The following is a 19,655-nucleotide window of genomic DNA, read 5'->3' as shown; positions in this document are numbered from 1 at the left end:
GTGTTTTACTACCAAAATGAAGAAGTTGTGCCTAGGGGCAGCAGTGTACAGCATTTGGAGGGAAAGAACTTGCAGGATTTTTCAAGGCAAAGCTGTTGATGCTGAGATACTTGTTCGACAAGTGACAAACGAGATTCGAAACTATGTTGCAAGTTAGAGGAATGCATTGATAGAGGTAGCTTAGTTTTCAGATGGAAGTAGATATACCATTTGTATAGCAGGCTCTCCGCTGTTGTGTACATTCAAGCTCTATATCAATAAAATGTGTTTTACATAATATATATATATATATAGGCCTTTATTAATGAGCAAAATGTTTGAAAAGGAATGCCCACTCGATGATCTAAATGCCTAATTTTACTACCTGAGGCTATAAGATGAAATACATTAGAAAGGCTAGAGGAATTAATTGCAACAGAGCGTTCTAAAGGGCAGCTTATCGCCCAAATATTATCCCACAGTCTAACCCGAGTACCATTATCTATTTGCCGAGAAAGTCCCGTTCTCATCATTGTGAGCAATCCCTTTCATGCCCAAGAATCTGCTGCAGATAGCCAGCAGGAAAGCATTCTAAAACATCGTGTTTTTAGGTATAGCAGCTCACAGAGTACTTGGTCCCTGGAAGAGACGCGAAGCTAATTTAAGATATCAGACGGTTCAAATACTTGAAATCCCAAAGCCACTGTTTTTCCCCCCCCTCCCCCTCCCCTCCCGGCTCCCTCGCAAGTATGCCTAGCAATTGGGCAGATTGGACGAGTTTTGGGTGGGTTGATGTTGGATTTTATTTAAATGGGTTACATCCAACCCACCCAACTTTAGGTTGGGTTAATTTTGGGCTGGATCATATTGGGTTATCTCAAACCCATGACCCAATATATTAAATAATAGATTTTGATACATAAACTCTCTCAAATATATTTTCACATACAAAAAAAAAATTCACACATATAAATACATTTTCACATAAATAGATATATTTTCACATACTAAAACACTCACAGATATAAACACACACTCACTTTTTAAGCTCTTGTGAAATACGTTATTTTTACACATACAAACACACTAAAATACACACAAATATACTTTCACAAATACACATATGTACTAACTGTTTAAATTACTTGAATCCAATCACACTTTAAAGAAAGTTATAAACTGAAATTTTGACCCAAAAAATAAACACAAAAAAATCATGCATGATAACACATCTGAGCTGTTGTAAAATGGAGAAATTAGAAATTAGAAATAAAACACAAAATGAATCATGTTGCATCCTAAAAGATAACTTCCAAATTTGCAAATTGAGAAATTGTGCTAGTTAACGTTGCCTCCTGCCACTACACCTAAACGTATGGTAACCATTTTCAATAAAGTAATTCATTAGACTAGAGTTTTCCAATTTTCAGTTCCTTGGGTTGCTGAAAACTTTGGATATAAAGTACTTAGTACTACAACAAAACTTGGATCACGAGAACTGTGTAATGCATGGTCCGCCAGCAGCTATGCATAAAGCAGCCATGTAATAAGCTTTAATAATTTTCTGTTGCACGGGAAAATTTGCTGTCAAATCTGGGCTGTAGACCATTTCCCAGCCTCCCCTTACGCTCTGCGCCTCTGCCCTTGCTATACAAAGTGTTCTCGGAGCTACAAATGCCACCTTTACGGCTGGCCATCAGCCGTTGCACAAACTAGAGAAGACAATAGTATAAGAACAAGTTTTACATCTCTGTCAAATGAAAGTAGAAGTTGGGTAATTGATACCCAACACAAATACCCAACCCGCCCAAAATATATCTAGGTTTTTATTACCCAACCCAGAATTGACCCAACATCCAAATTACCCAACCCAACATCTGAAATTAGTGGGTGAGTTGGGTGGATTGTTGGGTTTTGGACATGATTGCCAGGTCTACTCGCAAGCAACGGAGACTTAACAGCACAGACATGCATTACACTAACCAAAGACTCTCATTCATAGATCTGGGGTTCCAAAAGAAGCACAATGAAGATGATTAAGTTAGTGAGTGACTGCAACGCGTAGCCATAAGTTTGCAATGCACATGCCGGATTAAGAAGATACAATAGACTTCAGCAAGACAAATCTTCCCCCACAAGAATAAAGGATTTCATAGTTAATACCATTAATCCTCAAGTTTAGAGACTACGAATGTCAGGTCTATAGTATGAAGCGTGTAGCACTAACTATATACCCACGGTTGGTGAGTAACTGCAAGAGGTAGCTGGTAAGTTTGCATTGCATATGCCAGTAAAGAAGAAAGAATAGACTTCAAAAAGACAACTCTTCCCCCATAAGGATAAAAGCTTGTAATACCATCAATCCTCAAATTGAGCCTAGGAATATCTGTGCTCGGTAACTCCTACTTCGTAGCATTAACCATATCATATCCAGAGTATGAGCTGAAGGAATGAGTAGGACGTCAATATGTATTTTCAATTCTAAGTGTTGATTTAAAACACCATAGATCTCAAGCTATATTTGTATTTAACCATGAATAACAATGGAATGCAAAATATCCAGTTATAGCAAATATGCAGCATAACGCCTATTTGTTTCCTTTTTTTTCTTTTCCTCAAAGAGAGAACGAGAATTGTTTTCGCCTTGGTACCATGACACAATTTCTACACAGTTCAAATGGCAAGTCTAGAAGTTAATATCCTTCCTGCTAGATATCACTAGATTGGAACGTGCACATAGAATTAAGCTGCGAAAAACTGATTAGGACTCTTGACAGGATATGATACAAATGTGTATATATACATAGTTCTTTTAATTAGAAAGAAAAAAGAAAAAAAAAAAAAAGAGGATGTGGTTTACATCAATCTAGAAATAATACCTCCCAAAATGTCTAGATAATAACATAAAATTGATAAAATTAATCCATCGCAAAAATTGTAAAACAATATACATTTTTCAAGAGCAGCATAAACACATTTTCTATGAGTTTTATTGCAAGGGAAGGATGTGGTCTACATCAATCTTGAAATAATACCTCCCAAAAATGCCTAGATAACAACATAAAATTGATAAAATTAATTCACCGCACAAATTGTAAAACAATAAGCATTTTTAGAAAACAGCAAAACACGTTTTTTATTTGAGTTTTATTGCAAGGGAAGGAAAGGAAAATCTGCTAGCATTTTCTCCAAAGCTAAAATTATAATGCAGAATTATCCTATACAATGTTCATGGCCGTCTGACAACAAAATTCTCAACAAATGCAGTACAGAGTAAAATGCAAATTCCAATTTCAAAAAGTAACAGCAGGTAGATCCATTATTAAAAATAGTCATAGAAAATCATAAATTAATGTGTGGATGCCTAAAAGTTTCAGAAGAAACAATCTAATACTAAGAATGAAAAATTAGACTGTTTTTCAAAAGCTAAAACATGAAAAGGTCTCAAATTGCAAAAGGTAAACTTCCCCAGTAATATTATCCCCAAACGGGAGTTCCAACCACTTCAAAACGTGTCATTTGCCCCTTCACAAATTTTAGAAACACGTTATGCCTCTAGAGCAAACAACCTGCTGTGAAGTAGTTGACATTTTGATGTAGGGCAAGATAGCTAGGATTAATCTTGCCTACAAATATGGAAGAATGCAATTATGTTATAACTGTTTCATAACTGTGAAAAGTACCTGTGAACAGCAACAACAGAACAGGAAAGCAAAAAGAAAAGGTCTTGGGGATTTTTGGAAGAAGAATCATGCAACTAAATTCTTAAAAGTCAACTCTTTGTATTATCTACAGCAATAACTTCTTAAACTCTCTAGAATAACTAGGACAACAGTTAGTTTTCTATCCTAATATAGTCAAACTAATTCAACTCGATAATGGAATTACTTACCAAAAAAAAGGAAATAAAAATAAAAACTTAAAAACATAGAACAACCAAAAAGTTCTTGCGAATAATGTAAGGACCTAACCTTCACTCCTGAAATTGTTGGTTGATTAGATTCCTAGTAAATTGATGCTTAGGATAAAAACTCTTGATTGATACACTCCAGCTACAAATCTGCTCATCTTCAAGGAATGTGCATGCACCGAACAACTTGTTGATTGCATCAGACTACCTTTTATAATTGTGATCCGATTCACCCTTATTTTAAAAGAAACAGGTCCATTCCATCCACCATTTTAAAATTTTAAACTCAACTAATATAGGCAAGATATTGGATAGTTCGATATAGACAGAAACAAATTAAATATTTTATTTTTGTCAATGCATGTCATGATAACCTCTTGAGTAATACCGATTCAAAAACCTATCACCCTCTACGATGCAACTAAAAGATACTTTTAGAAAAACACATTAGAATAGTTTAAACATTACTAATTACTACCAAAAAAATGCCAAATTAGTATTCTTTCATGGTTTGAAATTTGAATAGCAAACCACAAAAAGTAAGTCGCTGAAATGATGTGGAACAGTGGGAGGGAAGTTAACAGGTAGTTATATTGTGACAAGAACATATTACAATTTACAAACAAAAACAAAACATTACATAGAGGAGAGTGCGGCTTGTGCTTCATATGTACTAGATGAAAATTCTATGCTTTTGTACTCACATTTAGGGCAAGAGATATTGTGTCTACAACAGCTGATTATTGACAATAATATTGAAAACATCTGCATGAGAGGAGAGTTAGATCCTAAACATAGTGCTTCAAAGAAGTGACTCTAGTGTGTCGACTTCTTAGGCTTTAGTCAGCTCGTGATTCGCAAGACTGCAGAAACTACTCAAGAAAATATACTGTCTTTCATGAAAGAAACAGAGTTAACCTGAATACTGGAACAGTAACACGTAAATTCCACCATTGACCCAATAGTAGGTAAGTAAGGCTTTCATAACGTAAACGTAGCTTGCAAGATACGGAAGTACATTCCAGAAACAAAGCTCTAATTACGACAAGCTTCACCACCTTAGATCTGGCTGTCATATGTACCTGCTATTATTTAGTCTTAATTTACTGAGGTTTCTCGAGACATATTTATGCCATAAAGGCAGTCATACTATTTCTTTTAAAAAAATGAAAAATAAAGAAAGAACATATCATACATCAAGTACCTCACAACTAACACTGCAATTTCAAACATAAAAACTGAAATTCCGAAAATCTTACTGACAGCAGTTCACCACTTAGTTCAACTGGCTCCAGCTGATCACATCAAATAAACAAAATCTAGTCCATGTAAAACAGCCAACAAAAGAATACTTGTGGTGTTCTATTCCACGTGATGAATTGCAGCTACAAAAGCACCTATATCTGAAATTTCTAACTAGGGTCCAACTAATTGGTTCATTATTAACTTCCAACTCTTGCATAGTAAGCCTTGCGGAAAAGACAGGAAGAAGTTCGGGACAACAACAAAAAAAAAAAAAGGAAGGAGAGCTGTAGTTAGGTCAAACAAATCCAGATGGTATCATTTGATAATAGACGTTTCAAACCACAGCTGGCACCAAAATTAGCATAACAAGCCGACTATTAGATGTCAGCTGTCTCGGCAGCATTTATCAAAACAGCTGAAGCTAAGCGACACAGAGAGATTGTCCAGTTCAAAAAATTCCAAAAACCAATAAAGGCTGAGTGACAGGGATGCAGCAGTTTTGCCGAATTCAAGTTTTTTTTTTATTCTGGAAAAGTGATTCCTCGAATATATTCCTAAACGTAGCCAGATACTTCAAAAGCATCATATCTTCCTATAAATGAAACCAACTACTTTTGCAATATAATTATATTTTTAACTATTAACAATCAATCGTCTTTCATCCTCTTTCCTTAATCATCCATATCTAGCATTGAACAAGCTACTCAATTCATCAATTGCCTTTAGCTTAGTCCCTATCATTTCTTTCCAAACACATAAAAATTGCGTCAGCAACAAAAAACATTGTGTAAAATGCATATAAAGGTGCATATTATATAACCAAATAGATCTTGGATCGATTGCAGGAAAAAATTGACAAATCTAATGAATTCATAATTAACCAAACACAGATCTATTATTTCAATCAAATGCTAACAAATCCAATACCTGTACGATTAGATCAAGATAGATAAAATCCATTTCCTAAACAATCAACAGTATATAAATAAATAATTCAAAAAAAGCATATTCAAATCCAAACCTAAAGTCATTAGACGATCCGATGCGACGCTGTTCGATACGAAATTTTCTGAATTTTTTACTGCGGCCTCTGATTCAGTTGATGCAAGGCGGGACTTCAATTCACCAGAAACATCATTCATCAGAAATCACCCAACGACGTCGTGGGAAAAGCAGTTCCCGACCTGCACCAAGCGAATTAGAGACGGCCGTAAAAGAGTAGCACTCTGGACAAGCTTTCCTCCGGGTTTAATGCGTGAATCTATGCTATATATATAGAGAGAGAGGGAGAGAGAGAGACGGAGGGGAAGATCTGATATGATTTAGTGTGTGTTGTGTGTGAGAGAGATTATGAGACGAGAGAGAGAAAAGAGGACAGAGAGAGAATGGGAACGAAACCTACCATATCTATAGAGACCAGGGTTACGAGCAAGGAGAGGCCTTGGTCATTTATAGAAAAAACGGACGGTCCTGATTGTGCCAACGTGGAGGAGGTCATATGTGAATGCAAAGGACAAATAGGATTCTGCCATGTCAATTAGCTTCCCCCCCCCCCCTTCTATTTTCGGTATGACCAGACTTGGCAGTTGGCACGCGAAAAATTATATGCTAGTTAGTTTAAATTATTTATATATTGTATATATCAATCAATAAAAAGCCACTAAAAATCACAATTAATCCTTAAATATCCTTACATGCATAAATTATATCACAAAAAGTTACATGGTAAATGTCAATAAAAAGTTTTCAAACATCTTCCTGCGGTAAATGCATTATGAGTAAATTTGAGGTGCAATTTTTTGTGTATATAGTAATTGTAAGTTGATGGAATCATTAATGTTTATATGAGTAAAAAAGAGAATAGATTTGTGCTTCGTACATGAAACAAGAAATATTTTTTGTTAGAACAATGTCATTAGTAAGAGATTTTTCTTTTAAATTTTAATTTTAATGGGGAAGTATAGAGATTAGAGATTGAAGTGTGTAAAATAAAATGAGTTAATGACATTTAATGATCCAATAAGTAAATATTCATTTATGCTATTTTTTTATTTTTTCTTTTTTTGTGATGCTATTCAATTTCAAAAAAAAAAAAAAGTTCCAAGTGATGCGATACAACAACAATTTAAAACTTGAATTTGAAAAAAAAAATTCATATGATTATGAAATTATGAACCAATTTGTTAAGTTGTCAAAATCTTTCTCTTGACTTAGCCGCATCCTATACTTAAAAAAAATCATAAAGGTGTGCAGTAATGCACAATTATAGTTTAAATAGCACAAAACTTAAGGGCTCATGTATTTTGTGGGAGAAAGAGGAAGAGAGGGGAGAAAAGGGGAGGAGAGGAAAAGAAAGAGTAAAAAGGAAGAAACAAGGGGAGGAAGAGAGAGTAAAGGAGTGTGAAGAGGGATGGTGGGGAACAAGGTGGGAAGGGGGTGGCGGCAGCAATGGTGATATGTGGTGGGTGGTGGTTGTGGCTTTGAATTTTCTATTCCCAAATTAGTCTTTATCCTCTGTGTTCCTTCTTTGTACAGTTGTCATATGTCTCTGACTTTTTGATAACACAAATTCAAACAAACCGATAATAATCCGTTGACAAGTTTCTTTAAAACCAAAATTTGCAATCTTCTTCTTTATGTAAACTAGAGTTGAAGAAATTCTGATTAGGGAACCACTGCTTGATTTATCCAAAGAAAAAAATAGTTTTAAGTTGTTGGAACCGTTTGATTTATCCAAAGGTCTAAAAGTTTTAAGTTATCTGTTTTAATTGATTTTGAGTAAATTTGTCAACGGATTATTATCGATTTGTTTGAATTTGCATTATCAAAAAGTTGGAGAAACGTGGCAACTGTACAAAGAAGAAATAGAGGGGATAGAGACTAATTTTGGGACAGAAGATTCGAAACTGATCGTTGTGGTGACGGTGGTGTGTGGAGAAAGAAATAATGATAGGATTTGTTTTATTTTTTAACTTTTTTGGTATTTATATTAGTTGTATTTGAGATTGTATTTAAAATATTTTTGAAATATATTACCAATATTGTTTGTAAAAAATATATATAAGATTAAGTAGGTCTTCTCCCTCTAGCAAAAAGAAAATGTGACTAGGAAGTTTCAATGCACATGCTACAACGATTAAAAGTTTGTAATTTATGTCGATTGGGTCCCAGTGTAAGAATTTTTCGTCAAGGATGTGTGGGCTGGAGAGACAGGAAACGGGTTTGATGTTGTTGGACCTGATTTATCATTTAGGTGGAATTGCATAAGTACTAGCGAATGTACAGTAAAGTCACGTGCACGCGTGGATGAATAGATTTTTTGTCTTCTGAAGAGAGGTGGGAAATTGAGGGTGAGGACCAAGTAAGATATGCTAAAATGGTGGAATTGGGTCTTGTAGATCTGAACTCTGAAGTAAACTAGTAAACTAGCATGGCAGTACTTTATCTGGTTAATTATCTTAGGGGCACCTGGGTTTTCAAATATTAAAGAATTTTTAGCGGACCGTGAACAATAATTAGCATGGTTATTAAACTCGACCAATCAAGGAACATTGCAAAAAGACTAAATGGGTGGATTACTAGTTCAACCGGTAAGTTGATTGTTGAACCAAATGGATCAGTAAAATTATATCTATGAAAATATGTAATAAAATATTTTTCATAGTATATGCAAATTTACAAATAGAATACTTTTAAATATTAATTATTACATTTGTAAATATATATTATGAACATATAAATATCAATAAAAGACTCAATTTCCTTTTATCACACTTTACAAATATATATCATGTAGTAAAAGATAAACAAATGTATTTTATTTAGTTAAACAGCAAGCTTTTAAGGAAATAGCATTAGTTTTTTATTAAAATTTTGCCTAAGAAATTATTTCTTTAATTATCAACATAATTGGATTCCAGAGTTTTTTAATGTCTTTCAAATCTACAGTAATAAATTCTAAAATTAACTTCAAAAACAATTCAAAAAACACAACACATCTCAAATGCACTAAAATAAATAAATAAATAAACCCATCTCTTTTTTCTTCACCCATCACCCCACCACCACAAACCACAATCGCACGCCACCACCTCTCCCTCTTCTCTCCTCTCGCCTCTCTCCCCCTCCTTCTTCCCCCTCCCTCTTCCCTTCCCCTTTCTCCTCCATTTCTTCCTTCCCCTCCCTCCTCTTCCCTCTTCCTCCCTTCCTCTGCTTCCCAAACTCTCTCGCAATGCTCCTCCCCCTCACCCTCTCTATGGTCATCGCCCACGACCAGATCTGGTCATTGGTCGTGACTAGAGAAGGGGTAAGGGCAAGGGGCTTGTGGGAAAGGGTAGGGAGAAGGGGAGGAAGAAGCGAGAGGAAGAAATGGAGGAGAAGGAAGGAGAAAAGGGGAGAAAAGAAGAGGGAGGGATGGGTAAACGGGTAGCGGTGGGTGGTGGTAAAGTTTTCTGAAATTTTAAAATTCCTCATTAAAATTTTAAATCTTAAAAATATTCTAAAATATATATATTTCAAAAACACTCTCAAAGATATCATTAAAAACATTTACAATAAAAGTTTTTCATATACATTATTACAGTAAAATATTTCAAAAAATCCCCTAAAATAGTCAATCCAAACGGACCAAATATAGATATTTCTAGTTGGGCAAATTATCCATTTTGGCCCTTGAACTTTTAGTTTAAGTAAAATTAAGCCCTCTAACTATTTATAGTCAACTTTTAGCTCTTAAACTTGTAAAATTGGAAACCCGTGGCCCTTTTACCTGGTTTATCCGGTTTTGCAACCGGAAAGAAGGGCATTTTTGTCCGCATCTTTTAAACAAAAATGAACAACTCCATCTTCTTCCCTTTCCCTAACCCAACCAAATAGGCACAGATTTCTAGAGTTCTTAAGCTTCTGCAAATTGGGGATAACTGAGTCCGACTCTAAGCAAAATTTTTAAAACTGCCCACTCTATTCTCTCCTGGTTTCCTCATATACTCCTTTCCCCCACTAAAAATCGCATCAATTAACCACTCTTCCTTTCCCCTTTCGTCTTGATTTCTCGATCTTCTCCACGAAATCCAACAAAAATTATGTCCAAGATTGTGAAGAAAACCCCAACAAAGTCCATAAAAAATTCGCGCCACCATCACCACAGCCACCAACACCGAAAAAATCCCCTGTAAAGAATGCCTCCGCCGCTGCTTTAGTGGTGCTTGCGTCGATTAACAAGTCCATTTACACTTGCCACCACCGCCTCATCAAGATTTTTTCCAAATTAGCGCGCATTTCAACTCCAATTAAGAAGAAGAGCCCAAGAAAATAGGGGTATCAGTTACTTCAAAACGGTTCTGAAGATCCCAAAAGTAGCATCAGAAGAGCTCTGTTTGATGACGAAAAAAGTTCTGCACTTCCACCACTGGTTTCGCCAGAGAAAAACACTGTCTTTCTTGATTTGGACAAGACTCTAGTGCATTCCCAGCCGGGCCCTGCTCTAGAAAAGTATGATTTCATAGTTAGGCTGGTGATAGATGGAGAAAGAGTGAATTTCTTCGTGTTAAAGAGGCCATTTATGGAAGAATTTTTGGAGTTCATGAGTAATAAATTTGAGATTGTGGTGTTCACAGCTGGAATTGAGGAGTATGCTTCCTCCTTGAATTTAGCAGATTTGGTGGCGGAGGAGGAGGAGGAGAAGTCCTTGCTGTCATTGTGGGAGAGTTGTTGGGGGGCAGCGGCAGCTTTATTAGAAGAGGAAGAAGAAGAAAAGGGAGAGTAATTAATCAAACCCCAGACCTGTAAGAAATCAAAAACCCCCGTGAATGGAGCCGACGTCTCCAACGATGGTCTTGCGGACTTCAGAAAAAGTGATTTTTTTTGTTGGGGGAGGGGGGGAAGGAGGGGTTGTCCCTGAATCTTTGAATGATGGCATTACTGTAGTATTTGTAAGTCTTGGGGTTCTTGGAGGCTGATCTTCCGTCGATGGCAGGTTGGGTTAGGGAAAGGGAAGAAGATAGAGCTGTTCACTTTTTGCTTAGAATATACGGACAAAAATGCCCTCCTTTAAAGCATATTGCCATTCGTGTGATTTAATTTTTCAGTTGCAAAACCGGATAAACCAGGTAAAAGGGCCACGGGTTTCCAATTTTACAAGTTTAAGGGCTAAAAGTTGACTATAAATAGTTAGAGGGCTTAATTTTACTTAAACTAAAAGTTCAAGGGCCAAATGGATAATTTGCCCTTTCTAGTTTATCTACACACTGTATGTGAGTGCATACTTTAGGAAAAAAAATATAGAATAACAAATTAGTTGCAACAAAGGAATTAATTAGAAAGTATTGGAATTTTTTTGATTTTTTTATTAAAGTTAGTAGGAAGACTTGGGATAAATATAGTAATAGTACACAAGGATAATAGTAGAGTATTATGTAAATATGGGAGTGTGGAATATGAAATGGTTGTACATTACTCTATCATACAAGTATAAAATTAGAATTGGGAGAGAGATTGGTTCGGTGGTTTCGGATGAGAGAATATAAGTGAGAGATTCCGAATTTGAATTCTTTCACTTATACTATAAAAATAAAATAAAATAAAAGGATAAAATTAGAATAATAAATAATGACAAATTTTTCTAACACCTACTGCTCATGCATTATATAAAGAAAGATATCAAATAATATCCTGCCACGTGACAGCCAACCAATCTTGGCAAACATGTCATAATAGGAAAGGTGCAAGCCAGCTCTTTACTCTTTTGTAAATCTCCCACCTTGGGTCATTGTACCTTCCATACTCAAACTCCCACTGTCACCTTATTTTCTCTCTTTAAAAAAAAAAAAAAACCCAGCTTCTGTTTCTTTTTAAGAACCAAAAAGAGCTGGGTTCAACCCTATTGTCTCCTTTGGTACTTTCTATGTGCAAGACTTGTGCAATCTGCGGACAGTATACTGTATATATTGACCCCCGCTCCCTAAAGTTTAGAGCATTTCTAGATGAAACTTTATATTTCAAGAAAACTAACACATGAGATCCTTCCGGCGACAGAGCCACATAGCCCTCTCGAAGGCGGGGAATTCCCTTCCTCCTTCCTCAAGTTTGATAAAATCATGTAATAGCTTCTCAAACTAGAAAACTTCGAGTTAAAAAATTCCACGCCTATTGCTTTTTTTCTCGCCTTGACTTAATCTTACCAATTTTTTCTTGTTGGATAAAGGACTCAACTTTCCTTGTCACGATTCAATTAATAGGTTGTGACTTGTGTGATCTAAGACAGCCTTTTTGGTTTGTTTAGTCCAGATGTTTCTAGTGGAATCCTCGTATGGAAACCCTAATGTGAATCTATTAAGGCAAACTTTTGGGGTAAAAGTTGTATTCATGTAAAATATCATGTCTTAACCGGCCCACTACGTTGAATCTTTTTGACTTTTGATGCTGAAAAAAAGTACAAGCCAAAGAAGTGGCCAAGAAAATTTGTTGTGACATATGTGTTTTGATTAATTTTCATTGCTTTAAGATTCCCTAATGATTTTTTCTTTGGAGAATATTTAATATTGTTGAAAAAGAAATTATTTTAATGATTCCTCATCTCTTTCTAAAAGGAGAATGAAATATTTTAAGTTCAAAAGAGAGTTCAAACTTCAAAGTGGAATAGGTAGAGTGTAAACAATATCCCTCTCATATATTTAATTCATATCAAGAAGCACCATAGAACTTACCGGATTTCCCCGTATGGTTATCAAAATATGTTCTCTCATTAGCTTGCAGTATTATATGCCTTGTTTAATCAGGTGGAAGCTCCAAATATTCTCATATTTCCTTTTTGGGTCAAATTGATTGAACCATAAAGTTTTTGCCCTATTTTGTTATATTCTTCTTCCTTTCATAGCTAGAACTCTCTCCACGATCAATCAATGATTTCCCATGTTCTTCAACCTACAGCCAGCCTTTCATTGATTATAGGACAGACGTGGAATTCTTTTTTTGCAGGAACTCATACACGAACAAAATTCACTCCCATGCGGCCATGTACGGTGTGTTGCCAAATAAAAGAATAACAATAACATGTTTTACACACTAAGATACATTGGAGAAGGATTGTGAACGTAGTTAACAAATAAGAGTAGATTTGACAGATGAAAAAAGTAGTTGAACAAGTCTATTGATTTTGATTAGAATTAAGTATTGAGTTACGATTAATGTGCTGAAAAATAATACACACAAGTTCAACACCACTTAATAAATCAACAGAAAAATTTTTGTTTATCAAACAATCAAAACTCCTAATACTCCTAGATATTTGGAAAAACTCTATTTCAATACTTTTTCACCTTATCAAATAGACTGCTGTTCTTAAGTCTTATGAAAAGCACAGTTGTGTTGGTTTCAAGATGAGAAAAATAAGCAGTGTAAAAGTTGAATGATATAATTCACATTGAATGATATAAGATCCTTTGCATTTGCTGTGTAGTTTGTAATTTGTTTCAAGAGTATTTAAGGTCAATCGAGAATCAATACTTCCTTCTTCGTTTTTATGTATAAAAAATTTCCTGTTGATGGAATTTTGGATAGAAAATTTAGATGTTGAGAGACTTTTTTGAAGATTTCCCAAAACTTTTAATTGACTCTGAAAGAATGGTACATCAAGTTTGAATTTTATTTCAAGATGTTTATAAGCATTTCCCCTGAACTCAACAAGAATCAACTTTAGGCAGTTAGATCATACAAAAAAAATGAGTGAAACTTTCATGTAATAATAATGTATATATTATCACAGTTGAATTTATGACATATGTGTAAAAGTTAAATTTTAAATTCGAACTTAACATAATTATCATTCGTTCAAAACTGACAATACAACAAATATATGTCTACACAACTAATATGATTATACACTGTCAATATTTTTGAAGATTACTATTAAAAAAAAAAATAGTAACATCTTATACTAAACTAGATAACGACTAATATATGTCCACATCGTTATAATGATGCTACAATACAATCGTTCCTTTAGATGGCCCAATTATATTACCCCAAGTTATATTATGTGTTGTAATGATGCATGGATCTTGAAGGCAAATCAAATAATTTTCATAGTTTAGTTCAAATAAGTGGTCCTCCATCGTTAGTATAATCATATTCCTTTTCCTGTTCAGATTCTATTGAAACAAGCTGGGTCAAAAAATTACCAGGGACATACCACATGCAAAATGCCAATTATGTTGTGTTGGCGGCAAGGTGCCGCGGAATAAGCGGAAAAAGTCCAAATTAAAGATTGTCAGATAAAAAGGTGCGTCGAAAATTGTAATAGTAATGTAAGTAAATATATTTAGATAAATAATCTCTTGTCCAAACACACCCTTTGTTTCCTTTATCATCTTTAAAACTTTTATTTTGGAAGGATTACTCGAAACAAGTAAGTAATCATAAGTATCATAAATTATATCGCATACAAGATCAAGTCAAATTACATTAATTCACAACTTAGATAAATCCAAAAACCTAAGGGATTTTTTTTGATAAAAATAAATTTTATTAACAGATTATTGAAAATCGTCTAGTAAGATTTGATTTATATCACTATCTTAATGATATGTTAAACATGCCCTCAAAATTACAAATTTGTAATTTAACACATATAATATATTTGAAAAATTATCAATAAATTTGTAAAGTACAAGAAATTTCTCAATTGTTTTTTAATAAATAAATCACTGTAACTCTCTTTTATACATATTGCAATCCAATAATCTGTTAATCAATAATTTTAAATTCTATAATAATGATAAGATCTATCGAAAACCTAAGGTGCGTTTAACCTCCTCTAGACGTCAAAATTTGTTTCTCTCTCTTATGCTTTTATTAAATTTCTTGGAAGAACAGAACATTACAGGTGGAATAAATACATTGGTTTTTTACCTATTAAAGGTGAATTACAAGTTACCTCTGCATGGTACAGATAATTCCTGCCAACCGTACCGTCCATATTGTGCTCAACATCAAGTCACATGCTGATATTTTTGCCACCTACTACAACAGTAAATGTCATAAAAAATAGTTTGCAACTCATAGACATGACTGAAAAGCTGCAAAACTTTGTGCCATTTCCTGTTTAGCGGTCAAAAGTGCGATCATCGAGCCCAAGTCCGATCGTCTTATATTTCATTTTTTATTCCAAAGTTGTTTTTGTGCATTTCATTAATAGTTGGATTAAAATGGGATGAAGCAAAATTTCCCAGAATAAAATTTAAGGACCAAAATGATAATTAAGTTATAGTTTAAGGGTGCAAAATAAAAATAACCCTTTAATTTTTATATGTTAATGCTCGAGAATATAAGAACACAAATTACTTGCCTCACTACATGCACAAGTGAATTCCTAATTCGATGCCAAAAATATATATATATATATCTAACCTCTATGAGGTGATTTGGTATACATGTCATACATACTTGACTTAATTTGGAGAACACAATCAAATAAAGAGTTTCATTTTTCTATCTAATACAAGTTTGAATCCTCAACGAAACCATGTAGATATCAGAATCTTTTTCAGAATAGGCTACTGATGGAAGGGTAAATTTCTGCTCTAAAAGTTGCTTTTATTGTCTTGTCTCATTTGTCATTTATCTGCATGAATACCTCAACTTTTATAGTAGTATGGAAACTTCTATTCCATTCGCAATTTCGCAGCTGAAAGGCCTGTGACATTATTGACTTGTGCCACACCATGAACAGCTAGCTGTTCGCCCCTTTTTGCTTTTTTTTTTTTTTTTTTTTTTTTTTTTTTGTCTAACACAGGGGTGTCCGGGTCAAGACCCGAAGGCGGCCCGATTAATCCCCTGCGCCTGGAGTACAGCGCCACCCCAACCGCACCCAGGCGTTAGGTGAGGTTCGATCCCACGACCTTGCGAGTGGTTTTCCAGCCGCAGACCGGGTGATCTAACCCGGGGGCCGCCCCTTTTTGCTTGACTAGTTAAAAAATCACAACAGGACATTGACATGACTCATGACTTATGAATATATGTGTGTGTGTTGTAGAATAGCACTTGGAAACTTCAAAAAAGAGAAATTAATTTGTGATTATTCCCTTGGAGCCAGGTGGATTTTGTAGAAGAATTTAGCTCAACGTGTTTGGATTTAGAAGATTCAAAGAGAGAAAATCAAGACATTAGCTATCAAGGAGAATGCAACAAAAGACAGTTATTATCAGTTTAATATATTTGAATCTGAGCTGCTTATACATACAGCACAAGAAGTTTCTAAGCAACACAGGACGAAATTAAAGTCTAGAAAAGGAAAGATTTATTATACAATCTATATGCCAGTTCTTGCCTAATTCTCATATGCTTTTTGGAGTTCAGTTTAAAGATTGTTCTTTCTTCTTGTCACCTTTTTCTTTTTTTGTTGATTTTTTCCTTTTCAATTCATCAGAATTCAAACCACCAGGGATGCCGGCCCCCCGAAATTTTCTATTCAAGTATTAATTTTTAACGAAAAATTATATCACTTTGCCTCCCCCACCCCAATATGTTTATTTTTATTTTATTGGCCCTTTAATTTCTTTTATAAAAGTGTCCTATAACAATCAGCTGTTAGTATACTGTTAGTATTATAAAATTTGATCCAGAAAAGAAAAATGCCAAAAAGAGAGAGAGAGAGACAGAGAACATTAAACTGCCTTTCCAAGTATGTAAAGCTAATATATAACTTCTTGCTCCTTTCTTTTTTCCATTTTTTTCCAAAGACATTGATATAGTGATTTTTTTGTCTTTTTTTTCCTTTTTTGAGTATCAGACTCTTTTGGCCATATCTAATTCCATAAAAAGAAAAAAATTAGAACTAGTCAGACGGGAATGATACTTTTTTGTTAATTAGTGTTTGCTAAAACTAATTTACTCTCTAAGCCTGGAGAATTACCCTAGAAGACATGCACAAACAATCACCATTAAAGAACTTAAATTTCCTTTTCAAAACAAATAGACAATAAGTGAAGAGATATTCAAAATGTTTATTAATTGGTTCAGAAGGTCTTGGCTATCCATTATTTTGGCAACAACATACCAAGAAATTGTGATTAATCTAATTATACAACTCTTGAATCCTTTCCATGCTATCCATTAAGAGCAGTTATATACAGAAAAAGAAAAAGTTATGGTAATTAAGAAGGATATGTCGTGGAGCATACTTATTATTTCCGTCCAACCAACCTTGCATTGTCAGGCCCTTAATTTTAGACGAGAATTTTCATATTAATGTCCAGGTATATTTTTCATAGAATAAATAAATCAAATTCAAATTTTATATATATATATATATATATATATATATTACCCTCTCACCTCTCATCACGCCTTTTTCATTTCGAATTAGAAGGTACGAGATTTGAATTCTGAATTTAACCATAAAGAGAATTCTAAAAGAACTCCCGTACCTATTGAGCCAACCTCACTGGTTAAATAACTCAAATTCAAGTATGGATTGCAACAAAAACTGATTTGACTCTATTAACTGACAAAGAGAAGGAGTATGTAATTCAAGTACTACCATCAAACAGCCAACTGACTGTCCCTCTGTGCTAAGTGCGTTTTTAGTCATTTCATTTTCAGGTTTTTGCGAATTTTTACATACATGATTCAAAGAAAGCGACTTTTAATTTAGTTTAAACAGTTGGCCATGCATATTATACCGACAGTCGCTTTATTCCTACATATTCTATTCACTTCCATCTCCATCAAGAGATTATAGTACTTTATTCAATTTGTCTTCTTTCCAAGATTATTATGCATCAATGTGTAGTCCACTACATTTTATATTTCATTGAAAGAAATAATGGCCAATCGCTTGACCCCATTTCAAAATCGACCACTTCAAATGGAATTAAAAGGAAAAAGAAAGAAAAAGAAAAATATTGTTCCACAAGTCTATTGGCATTCTTATCCATTTTCTTAGTGGTCCAAATTTGTGGCCTTCTTTTCCATGGTTTATCTAGTACCACCATCTAAACGATGCAATCTGGAAGACCGAACTTTACAAATTCTCCCACGTTGACGTTTGCCATTTGGCTGTCCTCTGAAAGCAACAGTCTGGAATTTTACTTTGATGGTGGGGGGATTTTAGGGCTATTACTGCATGTGGAGTGGAGGTCGCGGTAACAGCCACCGAGGAAAATTGAGTCAGGACAATTGTGATTTTCAATTGGTGGTTTACTATTGCTCCATGGGATATACATCCGATTTATCAACTTTATATCAATTAACTCGACCAATTGGTGAAAAACATGAATAACACGAAAGTTTAATTACTATAAGAACATATAATCTAATTCTCAAAAGAACAAATGCTGCAAATGGTCACTCATTTATTAATTTTCTTCACATTGGACACCGTAATTTTTCTTTAGCTAAATAAGAAACGTACAGTACCGTTGGTTCATGCAACTAATAAAGTGTACATTGTTAGTAATTTAATTAAGGGTTAATTGTAGCTTGCACCCCTCAACTATTTAGCAATCGGTCTTTGCATCCCAAACTTTCAATTTTAGCAATCAACACCTTGAACTTCTAATTTTGGGCAATCTACTGCAATCCACTAAATTTGACAAGTAAAAAGACCATTTTGCATACTTGCTCTTCTTATGTCCCCAATTAGCCTCCTCTTTTAATCCACATAATAAATCCGTAAACTTTGTATAAATAATTAGCTAACAAAAGAAAAAGGTTTCCGTCTTGAAAAAATAGGGCAATCCGAGTCAAGATCTCCATCATCATACACTCATACATCTTTGTCCCAATAACAGTAACAAAACCAACTCTCTCCCCTCGACCCATACCCCAAATCCCGGAGAAGACATTGTAATACGGCCATTCCTCCCTCATTCCCCCTCTTTCACGCTTTTGGGTTCTTGTTTCAAAGTAGATCTTCACAGCCCCATTGCTAAGAATTAGAAAGAATATGACGTCAATTTTTTTAGACCAAAAAAATGGAGGTTGGAGGAGTTTAAATCAAGATCTGTTGTTGGATGGTTGAAATTGAAAAAAAAATGGTTTTGATTAAAAAATATTAGTTTTGTCTTTGCAATAGGGAAAGACAATCACGATGGATCTTAGGCGTTAGAAGTTAAAAAGGTTATAGTGGTAACAGTGATATTGCTCCTCTAGCGAGATTTGGATGTGGGATTTTTTTTAATGTGTTTTTTTGTCTCCTAAAGATCTTATACTCTTTTATTTCTTTGTTTGTTATTACTTTTTTTAAAAATGACTTTTAAGAAGTTATGATGATAGTAGTCGCTAAGAGGTTGATGATGATAGTGGTGGTGGGTAATCAAGAGGTTGGTGTTGATATTGTGACATTCGACTAATGAGAACTATGAGATTCGGACATGGATTATGACTTGATTTCTATTCTTGTTTGATGAACTTTTAGATTATTTTTGAAAGGACTTTTGTTTCGAGGGATATTTGTAGGGTTTAGGGATTTGACTTTTATTTAAAAGATGAATGTAAAGGGAGGGCATTTTTTGAGGTTTGATAA

General features: G+C 34.4%; 1 long non-coding RNA gene and 1 pseudogene across 3 annotated transcripts; one reads left to right on the top strand and one right to left on the bottom strand.

Annotated features, from left to right (window-relative positions):
• Positions 1-1,217: 1,217 nt before the first annotated feature.
• LOC113703303 (uncharacterized) lies at positions 1,218-6,530 on the bottom strand. 3 transcript variants are annotated; one of them, XR_003451404.2, is made up of 2 exons: positions 6,156-6,530; positions 1,218-4,974 (listed from the first exon to the last, which is right to left on the bottom strand). It is a non-coding gene; the product is annotated as an uncharacterized lncRNA (long non-coding RNA). The 3 variants fall into 3 exon arrangements; XR_003451402.2 differs by having other exon boundaries at positions 1,218-4,971; XR_003451401.1 differs by having other exon boundaries at positions 1,218-1,691.
• A 3,298-nt stretch (positions 6,531-9,828) lies between these two features.
• LOC113704505 (uncharacterized) lies at positions 9,829-11,190 on the top strand (annotated as a pseudogene).
• The last annotated feature ends 8,465 nt before the right edge of the window (positions 11,191-19,655 follow it).

The sequence above is a fragment of the Coffea arabica genome, chromosome 8e, assembly GCF_036785885.1.
Source record: "Coffea arabica cultivar ET-39 chromosome 8e, Coffea Arabica ET-39 HiFi, whole genome shotgun sequence".
Classification (NCBI taxonomy): domain Eukaryota; kingdom Viridiplantae; phylum Streptophyta; class Magnoliopsida; order Gentianales; family Rubiaceae; genus Coffea; species Coffea arabica.
This window is presented reverse-complemented; position numbering and strand designations above follow the sequence as displayed.